At 44.0% G+C, this 16,241-nt stretch overlaps 1 long non-coding RNA gene across 1 annotated transcript in view; it reads right to left on the bottom strand.

The window, feature by feature from the left end:
- The window catches only part of LOC135328719 (uncharacterized), an 88,489-nt gene that overhangs the window by 30,214 nt on the left and 42,034 nt on the right, over positions 1 to 16,241 (bottom strand). Inside the window, exon 3 of the long non-coding RNA XR_010389723.1 lies at positions 8,645 to 8,765. This is a non-coding gene — a long non-coding RNA (uncharacterized LOC135328719). The remainder of the gene's footprint in view (positions 1 to 8,644; positions 8,766 to 16,241) is intronic.

The following is a 16,241-nucleotide window of genomic DNA, read 5'->3' as shown; positions in this document are numbered from 1 at the left end:
ATATGTCAGAACTTACGAACAATTTCTATTTTCTACGTATTTGTGCAAAAGCTACCACCAACCCCTAAAGGACACGTTGGCTCCTAAGCCCCAGTAATGTTGATGGGACTTCAGCTCTGTATATAACTAAAGAATTATTAGGTTTTAAATTGCTCTAGCCTTGATTCAAAGTCAAGCACATAAGTAAGTGCTTTCCTGAAGAAAGGCCCCGGTGTCTCAGTTTCCTATCTGTTTAACAAGCACAGTAGACTTGTCACTTCAGAAAAGCCTTAGGACAAGGAGAAAGATGTTTGTTCCTGAGGGTGAGAGGGCTCTCTTGCCACACTTAAAAGGAAGCAGAGAGAATCGGCCAAGTGGTTAATCAGATTTTGGAGAAAGGTTCATGGAGACAGCACCAATAAATCCCCTCAGCCACCCTACTTTACCTTCAGTAGCAGCCTTTCCCAGGACTTATGATGCACTGTGGCCCTCCCACGTCAAGCAAAATGAGGACCTGATTCTTGGCTGGGGACCATTTCGGCAACCTGTGATGATGCCACGCAATCAAAGATCAGTGTTAAGACATGAATCCAGATGCACACAGCAATGCCACTTTGGGTAGCCTCTTTCTGGTGCTGATGTGGGATGAGATAGTGTCCCCTTGGGATTGCTGATGGTGAACTCAGGTAGCAGAGACAAGCAAGATTTGTTTGGTGTTTGAAAGGGGTCAGGAGAAGCTACAAGAGCAAAGGGTGCCTCCACAACAGGAAGATAAAGTAGTGATGACATCCAACTGAACCGAGTGTTCACATTCATGCCTGAGAGGGATCTGAATCAAACTACGAGGTCCAATACATTACTTATTCTTGCAGGGCATCTGCCCCAAGGTCCGTACATTACAAATACGCATTCTAAAAAGGCTGAATCAAACTTATGTCTCAGTTTCCCATGTTATGGGGTGGCCAGAGAGAAATGCCAGACTCAAATTCTGAGCTTGATCCTCTTCCCCAGATTAGATCCCTTAGGGAAATTCAGAGGTTCAGCTTGGTTGCTTATCCTAGCATCTGTACTTTGCACAGTGGCCTAGAAACCACAGCAAGCTCGACTCCCCCCTGGCACTGCAAGATTCTTTCTACAGTTAACCCTGGAAAGCAACCAAAAGTCACCACAATTCAAAACCACAAAAGTCCTGCTGCTAGTTTCACAAACCTTGGTTTTGCACCAAGCTAAGAGCAGCAACATTACTGAAGCTATGCCTGATTCGTAGTCTGTAAGTGAGAACAGAAGCTGGCTGTCTGTGTAGAGACGTTAAATCCCTTTAATTATTAAAACATATCCTATTGCTATTCAAAATCCCATCGCCATTGGAAAAAATACACTTGTAATAAATTTATGCTATATATCAAAGGCTACTTTCTGTAAATAAAACATTTCTTCTTTTTTCTTTTTTCAAAAAAAATTTGGCCCAGGGGCTAAATTAATGTTTCATCTGTTATCTTTGAAACATTTCAGAGTGGCAGATTTATCTTCTGTTTACATTTTTCCTCCTAATATAGCAATGAATTATTTTGGTTGATAAGAGGAAAAGATTTAATATAAATGGTTGGAGGATCCTGTTCTGAAGTCAGTGGGAAATCTGGCTGGGCAGGAAAGGCAGCATTGAAATGGAGGGTATTAAAACTCGAGAAGCATTCCTGCAGTCCCAAATGCATTTCGCAGAGTGTAGCACCTGTGCGATCCTGCTTCCTTCTGGCCCTCAGAGATGAACAAAGCTGGATCATGATTCCCAACAAGTACAGTGTTTCGCTCTGAAACTGCAGCTATGCACCCACCTCTTGCTTATTTTGTTACCAATTTATAAGGACCCAGCTTGTGTTTCCTGGCTCCCCTCCCACCTGGCTGTACAAACAGCATTTCTGGCACAAGGGCCAGGGTCAGCCCTGCTAGCCCCCAGAGTTGAGCTTAACTGCCCATGCCCTGGGTGGGTGCAATGTGGCCGCAGTAGCATCCTTGCTTGAAAGCAGAGGTGGCAAGTGCTCAGCCTGCAGAAGTGAGGATAAAAACCAAGGCCTTCACCATCCAAACAGCACTGGTAATCCGAACTCTGCGGGGAAACCCAGTGTGAAAGGGGCTATTTTTACTAGCTGCATCTGGCTTTCCATGCTCTTGCCTCCTCTGCAGAGAGCAGATGGGCTTCTGATTTTTCTCCTGTGGCCGACTCTGGGGACAAGCACTTTCTGCCACCGATCCCCCTGCCGAAAGCATGGCTGGTGCCTGCCCAGTGTGCCATCTGCTCTGCCCCGGGCTGCCAGCACAGTGGGAGGGAGCCACTGGTGCAGCCCACAGTCCCCGCCATGCCCCTGCTCTCAGCACCCTGGTGACTGCCCTGCCACCTCAGGGTGCCACTCCTCCCCAGTCTGTCCAAGGAGGCCTGGGCACTGAAGCAGGTTGCTGCTTTCCCTCCTGCTGTGCATCACAGAGACCCAGCCAGCACAGCATTTGTGAAACGCTTCATAAACAAGACTATCTAAATAAGCGCAACATCTGCTACTGAGCCCTACCAGTTGTATTCCTGGAGCACTTCCATCAGCACTGCCCCTGACTCCGAAGTCCAATTAACATAAGGATGGTGACTGCACATTTCTGTGTGGACCATCACTTACACTGCAATGTTGCAGGGTCAAAGTAATGAGCCCTTGGTGTATTGCAGAAGGAATGTGCTCCTGGAGGTCCCGCGGGCCTTCAACTCTGGGCTTTTTTCTGGCTTCCACCCTATTCAGCCTCTCTGACCACCAGGGAGAGACCCCCACCATGGATGGCCCTTTTTCAGAGCATCCAAGAGGAAGGAGCCATGGGGCCCCCCTCACTGGTGGAGCCTCCAAGGCATCATCCTCTGCCTGGGGACTTCTGGAGTGCTCTGAATTTGGCCTCACATACCCTGTTCCCCTTACAGGCCCAGGACACGTCCCTGATGTGTTATTTCCGTAGAAGGTCCTGGGAAGATCTCTAGCCATTATGTGATGCTTGGCTCTGTCCTTGTACAACTCTTCCGTCCCTTTGTGGTGCTGGACTGGCACAAAGGGAATGGCCCCAGGCTGAGGACTCACCTCCTGTGTGAGTGCTGCCTGACCCTGACCCTATCAGAACCGGATGAAGTTGAAAGTAAGACATAGACTATAAAAAGGCAAGAGAAAATGGCAAATTAGCTCAGCAAATGGTGACTAGCTAGATCAGGCACTGCTGGGGCTTTAAGACATTAAAGCAGGAATTCTTCTAAATTAAGCCACTTAAAAATGAAGGGTCATATCTAGACCAAATATCAAGGGCCTCTATATAGTCAGAGGACGACACAGACACATCCAGAGTCTATTCAGATCATTGATAGAAGGACAGCTCTAACAGGATCTTTCTGGAGATGCTGGTCTCTTTCTTTTGACTATAGAGACAGCCTCGATGACTGCTTTAGATTTGATGGCATTTACATGGCTGAAGTTGGGAAAAAAGCAAAAACAAAAACAAAACCAAAAAAACAGCTATTGCAGTGTTAGCCCAGCCAACTAAAGCTCCCAGCTGTTGGAGGGGGAAGCCTGGAAACAAACCCTATACCAGGCTTCAAGCATCAAGAATGCATCCCCTCAAAACAAACCCCAGGTATAAATGTTCCCAACTTAGGCCTTTCTACTCCATCCTAATTCTTACAATTGCTATTTATAGTATTCCGTTACTCCCCGCCTGATCAGATTTGCAGACGAGGAGACTCTCTTGTGTGCTTTTGCCAAATGTTCACACACTCCCTGTGTTTGAACTTTCCAGTCATGCAGGCAATTCTTATTTTGAACTATAATAAATCCAGCTCTGGTTGGCAGGACATTGCAAGTACTCCCTTAGCTTTCTTGCTGCCCACAGGGCTGAACTGAAAGAAAACCTACCATCTGAAGAGAAGAAACAAATGCAAAGCCTTGCTTTTGGGTAGTTAAGAGTGCAGGATCTATTTTGGGAGCAACTCAATGAGAAATTTGTTTATGAGACTCTGGGGAAGAGCAGAAGTTACAAGCTATAAACCAAAATAGATCCTTTACCCTATTCCTAAATACTGTGTACCTGAAGACTCCTTTAGGGTGGAAATACATACAACCCTTAGAGACAAACCACAGGAAGGAGACTAAAAAGGAAAACAGCAGTGCTCTGCCTACCCACCCCCTTGGCAATATCCCTCTGTGAGGCAGCTAGCAACATGGGGCAGTGGTTGGAGATTGTCTAAATGGACTCTAGTCAAGGAAAGCACTTTAGCAGTGCAAATACTACCACAGGTTGAAATACAGACCTGTAGGGCTGAGTCTCAACAGGAAGCCATTGGCACCCCACACTTTTAGGGCAGCTGTGGCCAGGCACATTAGTAGCTATAAGAGCCTAATGCAGAGACAGCCGCATGGCCCCATCTTCTGAAGATCTGGCTATTAGCCGTTTTGGCAGGCAGTTAGTCCAATGATTTATGACACCAAATGCTCACTAGAGAGGATACAGCAAGGTCTTCATGAGGGAACCAGTGGCTGAAAGTTTCATTAGGATTTTAATAGGGTTGGGCTTTTAGCTTCTTAATTGCATTTGCATCTCTCTCTGATACATCACAAAGCAACAAATTGGTAATCCAAAGTATACATCTACGTCAAGTCTACACACTTTTACATATTCTGCTCTGTATCACTGGGATTACAGAGACCCTCTTACTGTAGACCAGGCCATGCCCTCAAAGGAGCTTGGCAACTATTGGCAAAATTAGGTGAAATAGTTTTGACCAAAAAAATTTTTTTTAATTCTAATGACATTTTTTAAAATGAAAGGTCTCATTTTGAAAATGCTGAAAAACTTCATGATGACATTTTCTAAAATTATATTTAGGTCAGAGTTTGCTTTCAAAATGGAAATTTTCACTTAAAATGATCTACACTTGAAAAAAAAGGCAAAACAGTTTTAACATGAGCAAACTAACTTAAGAGCAAAGCAAAACTTTTGTTGCAGGTGGATCTGAATTTTGATCCAAAATCTTTTTTTTTTTCTCACTATATCTGTTTACTCTACTTACAACAACTGCTTGTCTCAGTCACTGTATCAAAAAAACGCTTGCTGCTCCAGCCTGAAGTGAAACTCGTCTTCAGCTACTGGCAAGACTGCTTCCCTAATGAAGTCACAGAAGCTTCAGGGAGTAAGGTCACAGCAGACCCTTGTGAATATATGAGGATATAATGGCCCAGTGCTCTCATTCTGGGGTGTACCCAACCCTCTCTCCTTCCAATCCCTCCATCTCTTGAGGGAAGCTTAACTATGGCTGGGAGATGCACTGAATGCTGGAGATATGCAGAATACTGGAATGATCCTGATGGGCTTCTTTATTGACCACACAGCCTCAAAGTCAGTCCCAGCATCACTGTCTACTCCCTTTTCCTGATCATCTCAGTTGGTCTCTGCCCAAACCACATTTGAAGACCCCATAAAAAAGCAATGACACTTCAGCTGGAAGCTGAATAACATCATTTAAAAAATCTTGTATCCATCTGGCTTTCTTTTGCACCCCACTCAGTCAGTATGATCCAGAAGGCCTTCACACACAGCCTTAAAAAATCTCCCATCATAATGCAGGTTCCTTTTCATTGCTCTACTTATAGCATATCATTGACTATAGCTCAGGAAAAGCAGGAGCTGGATACCCTCCAAGCCTGATGAACAGAGCACCAAGACACTGATTACAGAGGAGGAGACTCCTCATACCCTCTGCTTCAGAAGGACAGACACATCTGAGTGAAGGATCAGGGTCTTGCAGTCCCCAGAACTAGAAGAGTTTTCAATGTGAGGTCCCTTCTGAGGCCCATCGATCACTCTTCATTACAGGGGTGATGATTCTCTGCAAAAACTGATCTGCCTTTTGTGAAAATCAGAGTTGCAGCAGTTTACTCCAAAATACCTTTCCACTTTACTGTGTTTCACAGCCCTGCAGACCCAGACACATAAGATAATTAAGCTAGTGAGTTAGCCAAGGGCAGACAGCCTGGAGTCTAGTCCTGCTTGTGCACTGCCAGAATTGTCTACTAAGTTCCAGTCAGGAACAAGGAAAGCCTACCTCAGAAAACTGGGACAAGTAAGTACAATTTGTCTGCACTTTTTGCTGGTAATCTCTTTGCGCAAGGAATCAGCCAGCTTGACTGTCAGATTCCAGCTGGGTTTGCAGGGTGGACAGTTGGAAAGGCATATATCTCTCTCCTGGCAAAGGGGGTGCATCTGGCTTGGGATCTCTGTGCAGCAATAACTGAGGCACTGCTGAGAGCCATTTGCTTGCCTCACTTTTCAAAGCAGAAATGCACTTAAATGGGAGATGCCCAAATTAAGGGCCAGGAAACTGAAAGCAGCTTGAGACCCTAATTGCAGGCTGCAGCCTCTGCCTGCTGGAATGGCCACAGAAGCTCCCCTGGAAGAAAATGAGCCCCCATGCACTTAGGGAACTAGTCCTTACAGGCTAGCAAGACAGCAAGTCCCGGGGCCTGCTATTCCTGCTGTCATTCCTTGGCTGTATTAAAGATGAGGGCGGTGTCTGTCTGTTCTACTCTATGCACTCTGTGCTTGGCTCCTGGCAAGTTACCAGCTGAAGCCGTGGTGGGAAAGCCTGAAATTCTTCCTTTCCATCTATATTTCCCCTTCAGTTTCTCATGCACTCTGGGACAGTCACTCCTACAGTCTTCCTTCCCTTTCTCCCCGACCCATTCAGCACTCCAGCTAGGTGGTGATGGCATCCTGCCAGATGCTGAACCTGAAAGCACCCCCATCTTGCCCAGAGATCACACAGGGTGGGAGGCAGTATTTATCACCACTCCATCGGCCTCTGCCAGACACTTTTGCCATTAAGATGTCAAAACAGGTTTCTCTCTGGAAATCCAACAGCCCTGCAGACTTACCCTTACAGGCAGCAGCCCCAGTTGGACATCTGTTCCCTTTCAACCTCACACGTGCACTTAAAATGCCGGTACTGTCCACTTCTTTGGGGGCTTAGGCACCTATTAAAGCTGCCTTCAGCAAGATTCATTGTTATCTCCTGGTGTTGATCTGATTTATGGATTGGCCTGTGTTAATTAAGGTCATAAAAATGGCAGCAGGAAAAGGCTTCCAGCACTGTGATGCTGTTTAACGTTGGATTATTTTCCAGCCCCTGTGCTATTTTGTAGGGGATGGGAGATGGCGCAGCTGAAGTTCTGTGATCAGAAATGAAACTTCGCTGGGATGAGCCCTTGCTCTTCTCTCAGCCTGAGGGGAGGTAAGTCACTGGGAAAGGGAAGCCATCTCCACAAAGCACTGATTCACAGACACCAATGAATTCATAGTCCAAATGATTATTATTCAGATTGGCTCTGTGTCTACAGCCTCATCTGAGGTTGGAGCTCCATTGTGCTGGGCACTGTGTAAGTATCTTGTAAAAGCTATCCTTGCCTCACAGAGGTTACAGTCTGAGTTTGGAGTTTGGGGCTTTTTGTTAAAAAAATCTTCAAAGTCCAGAGATTTTTATCAAGATAAAAATTAAAAATGAGATTCATATCTGATATAATAGCACACCACCTTAAGGATGTACATGTGACCTCATGTGTTACCTATTAAATAGACAGATAAATACACACAAAACCAGTGCTACATATTTCTGTCTGTAATCTGCTACACTTTGTTACACTAATTTGTTACGATTTGTAATCTATTACACTTTCACAAAAGTGCTTTATCCTATTTTAAACCCTGCTTGTGCTCTTTGGTGTTGCAAGTTTACTTTCGGCATGTGAAGCTGCCTTCCCCAGAAAGGGTGATTTCTTTCTCTTTCTCACTTTCTTCTTTCTAGCCAATTTCATCACAAGGTTCCCATGACCTGGCTCAGAAATTTGCTCATGTGGCCACATTAGTGACCTGGGACTTCATACGCATATTCTTTACACTTTTGTTTTAACATCAAACTTAGTCACTGTAGACTCCACTGGCAGCCACAGCAAAAATGTGTGCTTGATGCAAGTATCCTGCAATCATATGTATATCCAGTGCAAGACAAAAATATTTTATGTCTCAAGATAAAAATGAAAAAAAATGCTATTGTACTTTGTCAAATTCAAATTAAAAAATGTAATTGCAGCATGTAAATAAACTCAGTTCTTCAGAGATCTCTAAATAGGTTAAGAGTCACATGAAGTCTTTATTTAAAGAGTACGTATCTTTCAAAAAATGCTACAAGTTATAGACTGGTTGAAGGAATTTCTGAATGAGTTTCTGTGACCTTTGTAATGCATGAGGTCAGATCAATTATCATAATGGTCCCTTCTGGCCATGAACTATGAATCTGTTAATTTTAGCTCAATATCCTCTTTCTCTGAGGACTAAGCTAACTGAAATGATATCACATTTTCCACTTTAGGACACATAGGCACATACACAGTCACCACAATTGAGCTGATGTGCACTGCTGTATTACCATACACTAACTTCTGTGTATATCTGAACTTTTACTTAGCTATTTGTTAAGTCACATTCTCCTCCTCAAATCAGCAATTAGTACTGACATCCCAGATGATGAAAATCAGACTGAGACATCCCTTCTGCTCCATCCTCCAAAAATTAGGACATTTAAAAATAATTAAATACTTACCTTCCTTCTGGCATGAATGTTTACATTCTGTTTCAGAGTTCCTCTTCCATTTTACAGGGTTTATGTATGTTTTCTAAGAGGAGCTGAAATTCTCTCAGTCACTTGATTGCCATAGGTGGTGCTTTAAAAATGAGTAAACAGATACTGTGAGGCTTAGCAGTGCTGCAAAAAACATTACAATTGTAGGTTATCAGAAGATAGATTGAACAATTTTGCAATTAAAGCACACCAATATATTTCATGGCGGCAAGGCTTCTCTGCAGCCAAGTAAAAGCCACAAACTTCATTTCCAGACCCAGCCGCTTGTATGACACAATGTTAAAAAACGTCCCTTTTCAACACAAATAATCCACCCACAGTTAACTGAGAGTTGACTATTCCATTTCAGACTCATTAAGGTGAAATCAAAACATTTTGTCTTGGCCAACTGAACAGAAGCATTCTACTCCAAGGCAGCTGAATACTCCTCTGCCTTTGGGCCTGGTGTCTCCCCGCTGTTGTACAAAGCAGGGTGCAGCACACCTGAACGCTTTGTAGACTGCGTCCCTCATCCATTTTGAGATTCTTGACTCCCCATTTTTCCTAATAGTTCTTTTTGTGTGGGAAACAAGGTAGTTATTTGGTCTCTTTCTCACAGCTTGGAATGAAAACTAATACTGATATATGAGGATTTTACTCGAGACAAAATATCCCATTTTTGCACAGCCTCTATTTAAGATGTTGAACTTGGATAGGAAAAAGCTTTGGTGAAAGCAGAGTGGAGGTTTTTAACCCCAGGAAAATTTACATAATGTTTAGTTGTGATCAGTTCCCCAGTCCACCCCTCCCCAGGGTGTGCAAAGAGCTGTGCTAGTACAAAGGAAAGGGCAAAGGAAGGCATGCTGGGGGCTGAAAAGAGTGGCACGAAGCCAGGACAACTTAATCAAGTACTTGTGAAACTCAGCATCAGAGAAGGAAGGTCAAAATGGGGTTTATAACAGAAATGCAGACACAACATGATGATGCAGAGACAATCTGCTCTCCGTAATATTCTTATTATCCTAAGCAAACAGAGGACAAGAATGGCATGTACCACGGGACTGTTCTGTTGTGTTTGTGTAAGAATCACATTTTAATTCACTTTCACCAGTGGCTTTCAGTCTATACTCTTCCATAGCCACATTCTCATGTGAAATGTATATCCTGGCAATTTGAATCAAAACTGCCCCAGGTCAGACACCTGTAAAGCTGAACTACAGTGGGAAAGAGTGGTGGTTCTGCATTAATAGGCAAGAGAAAATTCAGAGTTATGGTTTTCCTCCTGTACCTTTAGGAGGCAGGAAGGAATATTTGCCTGAAATTACAAATGTTCATATCACTATGCAATTTCTCATGAACCTCCCTCCCTCACCCTTCTCCACACACAGTTGTAGAGAGGCAACTGAGGGAGACAGACTTCAGGGCGAATTGGGCATAAAACATATTCATGCTAAATCTGTCTACAAACAAACACTTTTGTAGATTTAATCAGTTTTTAAAGACTTCAGCTCCAGGTTCTTTGCCTTTCCCAGACTTTGGTCTCCAAGATTTGTCTAGTTAGATTCCTGTGGCTTAGTCACTGAAAGCTACAATGGGACAGGGATTTGGGAGTACGAAGGAAGAGTCCAGTCATCTGTAGTTTATGTCAATATAGAACTATTGAAAATGTCATCAACACTCAGTAAGAAATCGCCTCAGGAAGAAACTGCTTTTACCTCCAAAAGCCACAGTCTCTGCCTTGACCTAGTAGTCCACAATGCAAAACGCGTTGCGGGCTCTTAACCACCTTCATCCCAACCAATCCTTAGAGGATGCTCTCAAATGTACCCACAGCCCCTAGAAGATGTTTTGCCAGCTCAGGGTAGGCATATACAAGGGAACCTTGGTGAGGTCCCCTTATACCCATAACCATCCCTGACACCTGTGGTGGGAGCTGGGAGAACTTGCTCACAAGCCACAGAAGACAGGTTGGGGTGGCAGCCTGGGTCGCCCTTCCCAACCTCTCCACTCCGTCATGCTCTCAGCGATTGCTGCCCCTGCAGCAGGGGTGGCTTAACTGTACATGCGACTGCTTCTGAACTACTACAGCCCACAGTATTGAAGGCTTTTCCAGACATGCTGGAAACAGCCTCCAATAGAGCAATGAGACAAACAGCCAAGGACAGTGATTTCACCAGCTGTCCCAGCTGAACCCATGGGTGTCTATGATTCAATGCCCTCCAGCTGCTCAGCTCAGAGGCAAGGGGTCTCCTGGCACACAGTTCAGCAGTGCTTGAGTGTGAAGAAGAGCAAGTACTAGCAGATCAGGCCTAGAAAGAGTGGCTCAGTAAAGTGCCAGGGACACGCTCCTGTTCTGTGTCTTCCAGCAAACAGCTAATGGTCTGCAGGAGGCAGCTGCAGGGGAGCGAGACATTGATACTCTGTATGGATTTTTTGGATGGTGTCTTCTCTAGCAACTCACTGCTAGGATTCTCTGAGCAATTCTGCTGTGGCTTACATCAGATCTACCAATTTTCTGGAAATGCTGAAGAATTTATAGGCTATATCCTAAGCCTTAAAACATCCATCAGCTTTAACTTAAACAAAACTGCTGTATATTACATAAGATGAAGTCCTGCTATTTTCCCCATGTGTTAAGTGTCTCTTAATTTAAATCCTTGATTGTTTTTTTCCAGGTCCCTCTCCAGCACCACCCATAGCTGTGTGTGTAGTAACATGTCGACGTGCAACAATGTGTGGTAGGGATTGGCCATGATTATTTCACCAGTTCTTCTGTGGTCTGGTCTTCTTACTGAGGCAAAAAGAACTTGCCAGACTTAATTAAAATTAAGTAAGAAGAAATTTTTCCAGGGGTCTCCACAAATTAGAAATCACATACACAGCATTCAGTTTTCAGCCCATAATCACATTAGTAATGCAACTGAAGTGAACAGAACTCCTTGGGTGAGTAAGAGTTACTCAGAAAAAAAGTATTTCAGATTTGGTTACAGCCTAGGTTGGACTCATTCCAAAGTGAAAGTTTCATATACCCTAGTCCTGTTCATGATTTTGGGGCAAAGTTCAAAGGGCAAAGTTTATCCTTTCAAAAAGTGATGCCAGCTACATATCAGATGAGCGTGGGCTTTCTGTTTAAAGATACATTGAGTGGTTCTAACAACTTAATTCCACTGATGCTATGGTTACAGTTCTAAAATGAAGGACTGTTTTTGCAGCTGACATTAGAAATGAAATAAAACCAATGCCGTCTTGTAAGGAAGAGTCTTTTAAGCCACATTGGCTTGGATGCATGCATATATCCCTGAGAAGCAATCAGAGATATATGTGCTGAACAGAAGAGGAGAACAGAAGAGAAGAGGAGAGAGCAGGTTCTGGCACCAAATACTATTTAACATAGTTCATGTCCATGGAAATGCCTTGCCTGGGATGTTCAAAGATGTAAAGAGAGCTGGGCATCTTACTTGCAGTGGACCTTTCAGATAGTGGAGTGTTCTAGGGCTCTGGGTACAAAGTTTCAAGCAACAGCTGTATCTTCTGCTGTACAAAGCCCACGGTATGCTGTGGGCTTGCACTGAGGGGGTCATTCATACCACCGGAAGACATTCCAAAGCACTTCAGTTGCTAATGAAGGCATTCATCTGGGGCTCTGCTGACCCACTGAGCTCCTCTCCCAGGCTTTGGCAGGCAGCCCAGCAGCTCCAGTAGTTCTCCTGTGCCACGCCATTGCATAAGGAGAAGCATTACAGATGTGGGCAATATGGTCCAGGACGATATTATATAAGTGCAAGCCCCTGTGGAAAAACCTCCTACCCCCTGAAGACCTTAACTCAAATAGATCTGGCACTGGACTCTTATTTATGGTTCATTCCCACACCAGTCCCGGCCCAGCAACTTTCTGACAAGACTTACTGGCTGACACAATTATCAACAGCTGCTGAGGCAGGTTGGAAAGGAGCACTTTGTTGTGTTTATTGTATTTTGTGAGAAGGGCTTGGAGTTAGGCGACAAGGTAATTCAAAGCAGTATTAAACCTGAAGGGAGGATAGAATTAAACTATAAACCCTTTAAAGTGTGATTTCCCTGAGAAGATAAAGGAGTTAAGTACTAAAGCCACACAAGCAGTGGCTCTTAAGGGAATTAGCACCTAGCTCCCTTTAGATCCTTTTGTTCATACACAATGCTAAAATATCTACAGCCATCACAGCCAATATTAGTGACTGAATAGATCTCAAAAACCCAAACCACAAGGTTTCAGATGGACTCGAGCCACAGAGCTAGTCTGCACAATGAATGCCTGCACCACACACATCCACAAACGGTCAGAGCTGAAGGGCCCCTGAGAGTCATGAGACACTCCCCACCTCACACAGATGCTTGTTGTTTGGTCTTAATTCCTGTTCTCTTGGGCTAGACCATTTGCCCAAGGAGGAGGAACCCAGTGCCGGCTTACTCTGAAGTTCAAACCAGGCCCCCCCAGCACGGTCTCCCTTGGAGCATGAACAGCAAGTCACACCAGAGTTTTGTCATTCCTTGGTGCTTTGCCATCCTGACATCTTATGGAGGGTGCCCAAGCTTTCAGGAGAAAGGGCTTTCATCATTGAAGAGGTGGCTAGAATGGCCAGGTGGAGCTTCCAAAAAATCTAGTACAAGGAATGTCCTTCTCCCACTCCCAAAAGCCCTTCCCACTAGAGCTACCTCCAGCAGAGCAAATCAACCAGCTAACAATAAGTAAAAGTTCACTTCCTATGAAGGATCTTTTAAAACCCTTTGGGACTGCAGTACAGATCAGAACAATATAAGTCTTTTGGATTGCAAGTGCAGGAAACAATGAAACAATGTTCAATTTTTTATTATATTTTTAATAAAATGAATTCCATATTGTACTGCAGTATTTCTATAAGACTGTGCTCTTCAGCCACTCATGGCCCTTAGCACACCCTCTTCACCTTCCCTGGGGGCATCTGACATTTTTAACATCAGCAGATTTGAACGTGATTTATTCAGTTTCTTAAATATAGCACTTACCTAGTTATAAAATACTGCCCCAATTCTTTTATATACAATAACCATTGTGCTTATGATGACTTAAGCCATGCATATTATTTTTTAAAAGAATTATATTTACATGGAATGTTTAAGAAAAGAATTTCCCAGATTCCGGAAGTAAAGCTTCCTCTAGAACAGGAAGGAAATCATTAATTTTTACCTTAAATTCCAACAAGTGTAATGGTTTACTACCCAGCAGGAAAACAGTGAAAGAGTTTCTTTTTAATTTGATGAGGTGGGTGTTTATATTAAGAGACTGCTCTGAATCTCCGGTGCCACCAGAAAGTGAACAATAAGGCTCAGATCTTACCTCAAGCTCAAAACATTTTAGAGATGAAGTAAATAATATTTTACAGGGGGGATGGGAACTGAGACACAACTAAAAGCAGTGACTTACTCAAAGCCACCTCGAAAGCCAGTTGTAAAGCTGAAGATTGAACTCATGTCTATAGCCTTTCTCTTCTACTGGTCTAACCATGATTCTTACCTTGCATTTAAAGCACTAGTCAAAGTCTTTTTTTGTAGTGATTAATTCCTCCTTAATAGATAGGTCTTTAGGGATGCCTTCTGTCATGCCGCAAGGTTCTAGTACACTTTGTCCTGGATTTAGAGCTCAAAACAAGGAGATTTGAGGAGACTGCCTGTAACTCAGAATCTGACAGCATTTTGGAGAGTCCTATATAGAAATTAAGAGGAGTAAAGAATAAAAAAGGTCTGTGGTCTTGCTGCAGCAGGACCACTGTGTGTTCACACCTATTCATATCTCCCAAGTGACCCTATTTCTGGAAATGCCCTACATGGATCTGCAGGGATCCGAGGAGGGAGATTTAACAGGGAGTGTTTTCCCAAATCATTCCTGAATCACTGTTCTTGTAAAACTGAACTGCCCCAGCTGCAACACAAACTGAAAGCAAACTCCCCTTCCCCTTCAGTGCTACAGGATCCAGCCCAACACTAGGAGCTTTGTGCCATTGCAAATACTTTCTTTCAGCCAGAAAGCGCTTGTCTTAAGCGCTTGTGCTATCAGTGATCTTGTGACACATGGGAGTAGCATGATACCAACACTGATATCCTGGCCATGTAACAATTAGGAAAGCGTTTTTTAGACCCTTCCACATTCCTGCTGGTGATTTAGTTCCCTTCGTACACTGCTTTGCTGCACAACTTTGCTGGTAAATAGGCTGCCCTGCTGCATCCCAGAGATTGGGCTGCATCTCAACAGTGGCAAAAGTAATTCCTGAGCATAATTGTTTTCTTTTGTTTCCAGTCTTCAAAGCATTTTGTGATCCCTCAGAAGTTCGGAAGATATTACTCCTCCTATAGACATGCACATATCTCTAGGACAAGGGGAAGTTCAGTCCTAGAGTTCATCTCCGACTGCATTCACCACCTCATCTGCTATTTGATGGACTTTTGCCAATGGGCATTATCAACCTGGGAGCAAGGCAGGGGGGACAAAAGGACATGAAACCCTTTTCAGCTAGTATTTCAGAGCTGTGAATTACAGGCCATTTCCAAGAAAGAAGTACAGACATTTTGAGCATGGGTGTTAGCTCTAGCTGGACATGGGGAAGGTGTGCAGCTGTATGACTCCTCTTCCAGTATGAACACTGTATTAATCAGTCTTAAGGGGAAGAGCTGCAGGCCCCTGGGCCACGTGTTCTCCCACGGTAAATCTGTCCCTTCACTAGAATTCAGCAAGAGGGTAAGGAGCAGGGAATAAGATTTCATATTGGGGTCTCCTTCACATTCAGATGTTCCAATGACTTTAAAGTAACTCCAGCATACATGTGCCAGTGAAAGCAAGTCCTGTTCTGGCAGTGACCCAGGCTCATGGGAGACTTTCTGTGCCTCTGCTAACACCAGTCCAACCGCAGCTAGGGAAATGGGCTGCACAAACCCCTGATCCCTACACACAACTCTCAGAGACTGCTTTTAGAGAAGTCTCCCCCTGACTTAAGGGCAAAACTAAACTCAAAGAAAAGTTTTCTGCACCCTTGTATTCCACAAGAGCAGCACTTTTCCAGGCTTTTCCATCGTGAACACCCCTCATTTGCTTCCTCTATTTAATCGTGGTTTGTCACTTCACACCAGTGAGTGGGCTGGGCTGAATCTGGTGGGGGGCACCTCTGTGTGCAGTCACAGACAAGTACATTCACCCTGAACGGGATGAAATCAGAACTGCAGGACTACAAAGCTGTGTGTCCTTGACCTTCTGTACTGCAGAAGGCAACAAAGGATTCTCTTAGCACACAAGACCAGCAATCTGAGCTTCTGGAGCAGTAAGTTTTATTTCCCTGGTTTCTGCGAAATAAGATGTAGCTACTGGGGATATAGCCTAATCAGTCCTGGAAACCATACACTTGTTAAAATTCTTCCTCTGTGGGATTTGCAGTTCTCAGAATTGGACACAAGTGTGCCACAGGCCAGTAGCCTGGGGGATTAGCTGACTCGCATCCTTTGCATTTCTAACACCTGTGATTCAGTGAGCATCAGACTCTTCACCTTCTGTAAGAGACAGACCTAATTTGTACGT

This window comes from Dromaius novaehollandiae, chromosome 6, assembly GCF_036370855.1.
Source record: "Dromaius novaehollandiae isolate bDroNov1 chromosome 6, bDroNov1.hap1, whole genome shotgun sequence".
NCBI lineage: Eukaryota > Metazoa > Chordata > Aves > Casuariiformes > Dromaiidae > Dromaius > Dromaius novaehollandiae.
The sequence above is the reverse complement of the archived record's forward strand: the minus strand, read 5'-3'. Positions and strand labels throughout refer to the sequence as shown.